The sequence below is a fragment of the Anolis carolinensis genome, chromosome 2 (assembly GCF_035594765.1).
Source record: "Anolis carolinensis isolate JA03-04 chromosome 2, rAnoCar3.1.pri, whole genome shotgun sequence".
In the NCBI taxonomy this organism is placed as follows: Eukaryota; Metazoa; Chordata; class Lepidosauria; order Squamata; family Dactyloidae; genus Anolis; species Anolis carolinensis.
In genome coordinates this window covers 145,368,902-145,379,689 of record NC_085842.1, presented here as the reverse complement: position 1 = coordinate 145,379,689, position 10,788 = coordinate 145,368,902, and positions in this window count along the sequence as shown.

Sequence of the window (10,788 nt, the reverse complement as noted above, 5' to 3'; positions counted from 1 at the left end):
AACATGGCCATACAGCCCAGAAAACTCCCAGCAAACCACTAAAAGGAGCTGATTTGAAAATTTGTTGGAAATGGAATGCAGTACTAGTCAAAGGAGTTTAGCTTGATGGATTATTGGAGGCTCCTTCTTTGGAGGTTTGTAAGCAGAGACTGAATGGCCATCTGTTGGCAGTGCTTTGAATGCGATTTTCCTGCATCTTGGCAGGAGGTTGGACTGGACAGCCCTTCCAACTCTGATTCTAAATTTAGATTTAGAATTATTTGACACTATTTAACAGTCCTCCCTCTATATCCAGGGATTTCACTATCCACGGCTTCAACCATCCATGGAGTCAATATATCTTCTATCTATATATATAAAAGAGTGATGGCATCACAGCAATTCACAAAACAACAAAAGTACACGCCCCCCAACCTCAAAATTTGACAACACAACCCATCATCCACGCCTCAAGGTTGATACAAACCAAAAAGAAAAGAAAAATAAAGTCCTAATTAGAGGGAGAGCAATAATTTTTTTATATCCAATTGCTGCCAGTTTAGAGGGCTAATCTCTGCCCACTTGGTTGCCTAGCAACCAAGAGACAGCCAGCTTTCAGTTAGGGGACAGGCCGATTTAGGCCTCACTTAGACTTCTTCCACAGATTATCTAATTTTCACTGGATTATATGGCAGTGTAGACGCAAGGCCCTTCCACACAGCTATATAACCCATTTATAATCTTATATTATCTGCTTTGCACTGGATTATCTTGACTCCACACTACCATATAATCCACTTCAGTGTGCATTTTATACAGCTGTGAAGAAGGAGCCTCATATAATCCAGTTCTAAGCAGATAATTTAAGATTAGAAATATACAGTAGAGTCTCACTTATCCAACGTAAACAGGCCGGCAGGATAAGTGAATATGTTGGATAATAAGAAGGGATTCAGGAAAAGCCAATTAAACATCAAATTAGGTAATTGTTATACAAATTAAGCACCAAAACATCATATTATACAACAAATTTGACAGAAAAAGTAGTTCCATGCGCAGTAATGCTATGTAGTATTTACAGTAGAGTCTCACTTATCCAACACTTGCTTATCCAACGTTCTGGATTATCCAACGCATTTTTGTAGTCAATGCTTTCAATATATCATGATATTTTGGTGCTTAAATTCGTAAATACAGTAATTACAACATAACATTACTGCCTATTGGACTACTTTTTCTGCAAGGCCATTACATCCTAATCATTTTTCCTAATTGCAGCATTCATACTTGCCTCCAACAAACAAAAAAAAACCAATCAGAAATATTGTATATTCACAACCTTTAGGAAATAATATCCCCTGATGGCGCAGCGTGTTAAAGTGCTGAGCTGCTGAACTTCTGGACCGAAAGGCCACAGGTTTGAATTGGGGGAGCGGAGAGAGCCCCCACTGTTAGCCCCAGCTTCTGCCAACCCAGAAGTTTGAAAACATGCAAATGTGAGTGCATCAATAGGTACTGCTCCGGCGGGAAGGTAACGCCGCTCCATGTAGTCATCCCACATGACCTTGGAGGAGTCTGCGGACAACGCCGGCTCTTCGGCTTAGAAATGGAGATGAGCACCAACCTCCAGAGTCAGACACGACTGGACTTAATGTCTGGGGAAAACCTTTACCCTTGACCTTAACTACCACCAATTCCTCAATACTTTATTTCCCATACCACCATACTTCGCCACAGCAACGCGTGGCCGGGCACAGCTAGTATATATAAAAATGTAATGTGTGTTTTTCCCGTGGAGTAAACAACAAAACCTCTGAACCAAATCACACCAAATTTGGCCACAAAATACATAGTCATCCAATCTATGTTTTTCAATCAAATAAACCTAGGAATATAAAGTCAAAATAAAAAAAACACCAAAAACACAAAGGGGTAGGGGGAGAAGGATGAGGAAGAGCCATTCTCTCCCTGGCTGCCAGTCAGAAGGCTAGGCCCTGCCCCCTTTAGGCTCCGCCTACTTTATGTCATAGGAACCCCCTCAGCCACAAGGGGGCGGGGGGGGGGGAGATAGGGTTTACTTAGGCCTCTTCCACACTGCCTATAAAATACAGATCATCTGATTTAAACTGGATTATATGGCAGTGTAGACTCAAGGCCCTTCCACCCAGAATGCCAAGGCAGATAATCCACAGTATCTTCTTTGAACTGGATTATCTTGAGTACACACTGCAGTATGATCCAGTTCAGTGTGGATTTTATATACCTGTGTAGAACATATAATCCAGTTCAAAGCAAATAATATACTATTATAAATATAATATATAAGAATCACTGTGGTATAACAAAACAGAACCATATCATCTCTAAAATCAGGACAGTAAATAAAGAACATCACTCTGAAAATGGGAATTCCAGACAGGAAACAATCAGGGCCATCTAACACCTCCCAACAAAGGTTTCACCCAGGGAGGAAGCTGAGGAGGGAGAGAAATAGTGTGTATTATCAAAGTTATTATTATTATTATTATTATTATTATTATTATTATTATTATGTTGCTGTGAACCATGAAAATGAACACAATCTGCCTCTAAGTATTAAAAAACTCTAAAATCACAACAGTAAATAAAAAAACAACACTCTGAAAACAGGAATTCCAGACCTGAAACAATCAGGGCCAGCTAACACCTCCCAACAAAAGATTCCCCCAGTGAGGAAGCAGCCAGGCTTTGAAGCTGAAAGGCCATTACATGCTAATCTTTCTGGCTAATTGCAGCATTCATACTTACCTCCAAAAAGAAAAAAAAGAAAAAAAAGAACCAGAAATATTGTATATCCACAAGCTTGAAGAAATAACATATATTACCACCAATTCCTGAATACTGTACTTTATTTTCCATACCACCAGACTTCGCCACAGCAACGTGTGGCCGGGGACAGCTTATACATACACACACACACACGCATATATATACATATATAAATCCCAAAGGCAAAAAATTATTTTGTAATTTTATATAAGTTTTCCACTATGTTGAGGTCCCAAACCAAGCAAATAAATAGGCACATTTATTGCAGTGCAATAAAAAGTTAATTGTCTGTTTATCACTCACAATATATTGAACAATTATTCAATGGAAGAAGATGGAAAAGTTAAGTGTCTTTCTGGTAGGCCCAAGGTCATGGAGGAGAACCTATGGTGCTCTATATATTTTTGGGCTTCAGATTCAGCCTGAGTTAACATAGACGGTGACCGGGGTCAATACAATGGAATCCTGGGAGGCACCAAGCAAAGAAGGCTAAAGGCCCTGTAAAGCTATAACTCTCACAATTCCCTAGCATTGAGCCAAGGCAATTAAAGTGCTGTCAGACAGGATTTATGCCAGTAACTCAATTATAACTTTTTGTGACTGAATTATATTGTACTGGATGCAGATGGTTATCAGTTATTTTACATCCCTACACTATGCTTATAGTTGGAATCCATTTTTTTTTTTTAGCATTTCTCCAGAGCTTTTAATATGTAGCAGTTCTTGTGATTAAACCTTATGACAATTGAGGCCATGCAATAAGCTTTCAGTAAGGTCTAACATCTCTGATGGATCATTTGGTCTTACAATGCCAGCAAAACAAAACTCTTCATTTGATAGAGACTTTTACATTATAAACAAACAGATGCTCTGGTCTCTCTCTGGAATGGAGAGATGACTAGGGCAATAGACACGATCGCTCTGGAGCTTCCCCTCTCAAGTAACCGAGCTAAACCAGCTCCTTGGTTTACTGAGGAGCTGGCAGCAATGAAGCAAAAGAAGAGGGAACTAGAGTGTGTTTGGTGATCAGAGTATAACGAGTCAGACCGAACACGGCTAGGCTCCTATCTTAGGGCATATGCCGCAGCAATCAAAGCCGCAAGGAGAATCCACCTTGTGGCCGACATTGTGTCCGCACAGAACCGTCCGACGGCGCTGTTCCGTGACATCAGAGGGTTGTTAACTCCCACCAATCAAGGTGGGAGTCCTGATAACTTGGCAGCCCGCTGTGAAGCATTTGCTCAGTTCTTTGCGGACAAAGTCGCTCTGCTCCGTTCCGACTTTGACACCATATTCACGGCAGTCTCTGAGGATGTACCGAGTGCACTTGCTTGTCCCGTTTTGTTGGATTCATTTCAATTGGTTGAGCTCGAGGATGTGGACAAGATCCTTGGAGAGGCGAGACCGACCACATGCATCCTGGACCCCTGCCCTTCCTGGCTGGTGAGAGAAGCCAGAGGGGGTTTGGCCGAGTGGGTGAAGGTGGTGGTGAATGCCTCCCTCCGGGAGGGTAAGTTTCCAGTGAGCCTAAAAATAGCTGTGATCAAGCCGCTGTTGAAAAAGCTATCACTGGATCCCACTCAATTTGGAAACTTTCGGCCCATCTCCAATCTCCCCTATTTGGGCAAGGTCTTGGAACATGTGGTTGCTTTGCAGCTCCAGGGATTTTCTGGATCCAGCACAGTCTGGCTTCAGGTCAGGGCATGGTACCGAGACAGCCTTGGTCGCCTTAGTCGATGATCTTCGCCGGGAACTGGACAGGGGGAGTATGTCCCTGCTGGTTCTGCTGGACCTCTCAGCGGCCTTCGATACCGTCGATCATGGTATCCTTCTGGGAAGCCTCGCGGGAATGGGACTTGGAGGTACTGTTCTGCAGTGGCTCCACTCATTCCTGGAGGTTCGGTCCCAGATGGTGTCATTGGGGGATGCCTGCTCGGCCCCACAACCGTTGACTTGTGGGGTCCCGCAGGGTTCTGTATTGTCTCCCATGTTGTTTAACATCTACATGAAGCCACTGGGAGAGATCATCCGGAGTTTCGGGGTCCGGTGTCATCTGTACGCAGATGATGTCCAGCTCTGTCACTCCTTCCCACCTGTCACTAAGGAGGCTGTTCAGGTCCTGAACCGGTGCTTAGCCGCTGTGTCGGACTGGATGAGGGCCAACAAATTGAAATTGAATCCAGACAAGACAGAGGTCCTCCTGGTCAGTCGGAAGGCCGAACAGGGTATAGGGTTACAGCCTGTGCTGGATGGGGTCACACTCCCCCTGAAGGCGCAGGTGCGCCTGGAGCCCCAGGTCTCGGCGGTGGCCAGGGGAGGCTTTACACAGTTAAAACTTGTGCGCCAGCTGCGACCGTACCTTGGGAAGCCGGACTTGGCCACGGTGGTCCACGCTCTCGTTACATCCTGTTTAGACTACTGCAACGCACTCTACGTGGGGCTGCCTTTGAAGACTATTCAGAAGCTTCAATTAGTCCAATGGGAGGCTGCCAGGTTAATAACTGGGGCGGCGTACAGGGAGCGTACCACTCCTCTGTTACGCCAGCTCCACTGGCTGCCGATTAGCTACCGAGCACAATTCAAGGTACTGGCTTTAGCCTATAAAGCTCTAAACGGTTCCGGCCCAGCTTATCTGTCCTAACGTGTCTCCCGCTACAACCCACCTCAAAGCTTAAAATCATCAGATGAGGCCTTGCTCACGGTCCCATCAGCCTCACAGGTGCGGCTGGCGGGGACGAGAGACAGGGCTTTTTCAGTAGTGGCTCCCCGTCTATGGAACGCCCTCCCCAGTGAAGTCAGGCAGGCTCCCTCCCTCCTATCCTTCCGTAGGAAGATTAAAACTTGGTTGTGGGGCCAGGCTTTCGAATAACAATTAGCAGCGTTAATTATTATTATGTACGCTGGAACTCAATCGACAGACCCAGTCTTTTAAAATTGAACACGCCCATCTGTATTTTAGAATGTGGTTTATGAATGTTCGATGTAAGTTAATGATTTTTAACTGTTTTATAGTGCATCATACAATTTTTATATATGTGTTTTATTGTCAGCCGCCCTGAGTCCCCTGTTGGGTGAGAAGGGCGGGATATAAATATTGTAATAAATAATAAATAAATACCATGTTTCCTTTTAAGGTCTTACACAAAACGGTGCAATTACATGAAGATTAATCCCTTTGTGTAGGATTAGACATGTTTTCTAGTTCACAATTTAATTACTGAGGCATAGTCTAACCTCACCGTAATGGAATTAAGCAAAGAGAAATGGGTCAGCTCTATGCACATTTCCTTGGGTCCATGTCTAATTTAATGTCAGAAGGCTGCCCTGTCCAATGTAAATGTTACACACAAAAGAGCTTGTATTTGTTATGGCACCAGTATCCTACATGTTGCTAAAATAATGACATAGGTAATGTAGGTAGATGTTTACTTCCAAGGTGTTTCAAATTTCAAATACAATGTATGTTAGTAGCATAGAGGCCCCTTCTACACAGCCATATAAAATCCAGATTATCTGCTTTGATAATCTGGATTATATGGCAGTGTAGAAGGGGCCTCAGATAGAGGTTCTACAGTTTTTTGTACTTTAAATTTGTGGGGCAAGAAAATTCAGATTGCAGTATTTCAACATCCATATGTGTCTGAAAATGTCAAAATTTTAACCTACCATAAGTACTTTTTAAAATGGCAGTTTTCATAATGTTTTACATGATGCATTTGTCCACTTCTTGATTCTCACCCTGCATATCCTTAATAAAGATATCAATTAATTTCCATTTCAATTTTCTGTTAGGAGATACTAGGCCCTAGCTGCAAGGGGAAAATAGCAGGCATTTTTGGGATGCTGCTGTTAAATTATATCAAATTGAGAGCAGGATATATGTGAGTTAATACCAATTATCTGAAGTATATTTGCTCTTCTGTTCAAGTCTAGGAATTTTACATACAATTAGCCCGCAGACTGAATACACACACGTAATTGAAAACCATCGTTGATAATTATGTCAGACCATTGTCTGTTTTGAGATTCAAGACATATATTCCAGAGATACAGGCCCCTTCCACACAGCTGTATAAAATCCACATTGAATTGGATTATATGGCAGTGTGGACGGAGCCGCCCTGAGTCCCCTTTGTGGGTGAGAAGGGCGGGGTAGAAAGTTTGTAATAATATAAAAATAAATATTATGGGATTTTTTGGTCTTGATATTCTGTGTTATATGGCTGTGCGGAAGGGCCCAAAATCTTTTGATTCCCTTCTCCTGAGTTATTTTATCACCACTAGATTTGCCTATAGCTTTACCCCATCCAAAGCCTGCTCCTCTTCATGAATAATAATGTATATATTTCTATTTGCTTAGAGCTCCCTTCCCTTTAAATGTATAAAATATTGTATCTTTAAACAAGACTTTCCCCCAAGACACAATGTACTACTTTAATTATTATTGGCTGCAGCCAATCATAAAAATACAAAATATGTAGTATCTCTCTTTTCCTCTCTTTAGTTTTCTTAAATTCTTAGGGACCAGGATGTTTCTGTAGTTATCATGAGTTCCTACCATATAAATCATGTCTAGAGAATAAATTGACAGGAAGTCACTCGAGAATACAACACATTACTTATTTTTTATTGATTAATGACCGAAGTCATTCAAGTAGGGATCTTCAGAGTTTGAACCAATGGTATCAATTTAATTGAGGCCCCTTCTACACTGCCATATAAAATCCACATTATCCGATTTGACCCCGATTATATGGCAGTGTAGACTCAGATAACCCAGTTAAAATTAGATAATGTGGATTTTCTGCTTTGACAACCTAGATTATCTGGCAGTGTGGAAGGAACCTAAGATATTTTTATTGCCTGACACATCTAATAACATTTAGAAGTCATCTTGAAAATCATCAACTTCGCTGTAAAATTATTTACTCCTTTCCCTGCTCTTTACTTTTAAAAGCTTCTTTCAGTCATTGGAGGAAATCTGTTATTGTTTCCAAGTGACCTATCTCTTTATTCAAAAGAATTGTATAATAAAGAATTTTATAATAATCTGTACACAGAAAATCTTTAATAAAAACTATATAAAATGTAAAAAAGAATTGTGGGTTTAACTTTGGTGCATTTATTATTTATCAATTTGATTTCTAATTTGATTAATATGGTATCTCTAGGAATCTAAAGGTTCCTATCTCCAGAGAGGGAGGTATGTAATGTCCATATGCCTTGGCATTTCTGTGTTTGAGATAACAAGGAGACATTTATGTGGTTATGACAGACAAGAAGGCAGATTGTGTAGCTTTAATATTCTGTTTATTATTATTTTGTTCCATGAGATATTTTAAAAACTGTCATTGATCTTTATCTTATCATCTTCCGTTGCCTGTAAAATGATATCCGTGTTAAGAAGATATAGTGGTTTAGCATTGCTTAGACATTTCCTTCTTAGAACAGAATTAGAGAATTCAGTGATAACATGGTCTGCCATTTAAAATCTGATCTGTGTCAGCATATAATCAGCACTTTGGGAAGATGACTTGTACAAATGCCCACCTTCTTCTGCCTACTCAGAAATACTTAAGAAAATAATACTGTGGCTTCCAGTCTACAAAGAGAAGTTATGTTTTCCATTTAGCCATTTCAACCTAGCAAATGGAAAGCAGCACATACCAATTACATTCTCTTTTCTGGCAGATATTGTCAGGCAGTATGCAGCTGCTGTCCTTTTTTAATTTGGTATGTATATATTAACTGATGACTCATGCAATAATTCTAGCTTGGGAAGCCAGCTGCTCTACATAAATAAACCTTAATGAAACAGAAAGGTAGCCACAAAGGGTGTCCCTGGAATTTTAGTATGTTCCAGAAATGATATCCCCGATAGTGAAAGTTGTGGCAGAATGTATTTTGGGCATTAATCTGGATAATTCCATACAGTAGTGAGTGCTCTGTTTTGTATGTTGTATGTAAGAGAGATTATGCCTAGGGAGAATCTCAGCCTTGTTTTTAATTGAATGAAACATCTGGAAAACGGGCATGCCTTTTTCTCATGGTCCCCAGTTCCTGTTTTATACAGATCCATTTTGTCCAGTTTTTGCTCTGTTTTGAGGGAGTTGATGTGGAAATATTGCAGCAAAAGTATCTTGTTTAAATATACAGGCAGTTTCAGAAGTACAAACATCTGACTTACAAATGACTCACAATTAAGAACGGGGAGAGGCAAAAGGAAATAAGAGAAATCTACCCTTAAAGAAGGGAAATTCACTCCTGAAAGAGTTGTCATGGGGAAAAGGTGTCTCCACTGAAGCTTTATCACCAATTCATGTTTCCACAACAAGCCAAATGTTTCAAATGCCAGTTGTCACAGGGACACCAAGTGAGGGGAAATCTTCTGAACAGGGGCCCAGACAGCAAAACAAACACCACAGGTGTGTTAACCCTTCCTTGTGCTATTCAAAACACACACTCCATATATTACACTTTTAAAATGTACCTGTTCCAACTTACATGCAAATTTAGTTTAAGAGCAAATGTACAGAACCTATAGAGAATTCTCCCAAAATAGCAGAGTATCCAAAAATACAAACAGGATACTTAATTGAGCAGTCGGATCACAGCAAGCAGAAAGGTGAAGTGTTGCTGTAAAAGAATCCTTGCGCTTCTGAGGCATAGATGCAGAGTTCAATCTTTAAAGTTTTAAAAAAAGGGTTATTAAAAAAATAAGAATTACATTTCTTGATAGAAACGTATTGGGTCTAAGCTTCTCTTTAACTCCATTATTTCTAAGGTTCAAAAAAGGAAAAGCTTCCAAACACTATGTTTCTTCAAACACTCAGGGTAGAGAGAGGTCTGAGTGCAAAGATGGGGGAAAAAGCAAATACTTAAGCAAAGGCATGCAACCTGAAGAGTATCCATGCTACACCACCAATCAGGATGACAATAGAAAGAAAGGGCGAGAAAAATATATATGATATGATACCTTCCAACCAGGCCTGGCCCAACATGGAGGCCATTGAAGCCCCCGCTTCGGGCGCACGGTCCCCAGGGGCGCCGTCGAGGTCCCCCCCCCCCCCCGGCAGGGACCATGGGCTCGCTCGCCACTGAACAGCCGGGCCAGGGCGAGCGGCACGGGAGGCGGGGCCACGTCTGGGCAGTGCCCTGCCTCCCACGCCATGTGCCCTGGCCCCGCCTCCCACGCTGCGCGGGAGGTGGGGTCAGGCCAAGCTGCGCGGGAGGTGGGGCCAGTTTTCTGACACGGTTGCTGTCAGTTTTCCGGGCCGTGTGGGAACATGGCCATTGGCCATACTACCCGGAACACTCACAGAGACCCAGTGATTTTGGCTATGAGTTTTTGACAAGATTCTTTTAATAGGGACTGAAAACTAATACAGGCAGTCCTTGAGTTACAAACATCCGATTTGCAAAAGGTTCAAAGCTAAGAACAGGGAGGGGACAACCTGAAGTGAGGAAATACACTTCTGAAATACTTATCATAGGAAAAATGTGTCTCAGCTGAAGCTGTCTCACCAATGTGTTGTCGAAGGTTTCATGGCTGGAATCACTAGGTTGCAGTGAGTTTTCCAAGCTCTATGGCAGGGGTCCTCAAACCTTTTAAGCAAAGGGCCGGTCCACAATCCTTCAGGCTGTTGAGGGGCCAAATTATCACTTTTTAAAAATATGAACAAATTCCTTTGCACACTGCATATGTCTTATTTGTAGTGCAAAAAAAAAAAACAATAATGAAAGAACAATACAATCTTTAAAAACAAAAACAATTTTAACCAACATAAACCTATCAGGATTTAAATGGGAAGTGTGGGCCTTCTTCTGGCCAATGAGATAGTCAAGTTAATTAGGATTGTTGTTGTTGTTGTGTGCCTTCAAGTCATTTCAGACTTTGGGCAAGCCTAAGTCTAAAACTGAGAGTGGGGGCCAGGTAAATGACCTTGGAGGGCCGCATCTGGCCCCCGGGGCCTTAGTTTGGGGACCCCTGCTCGATGGCCA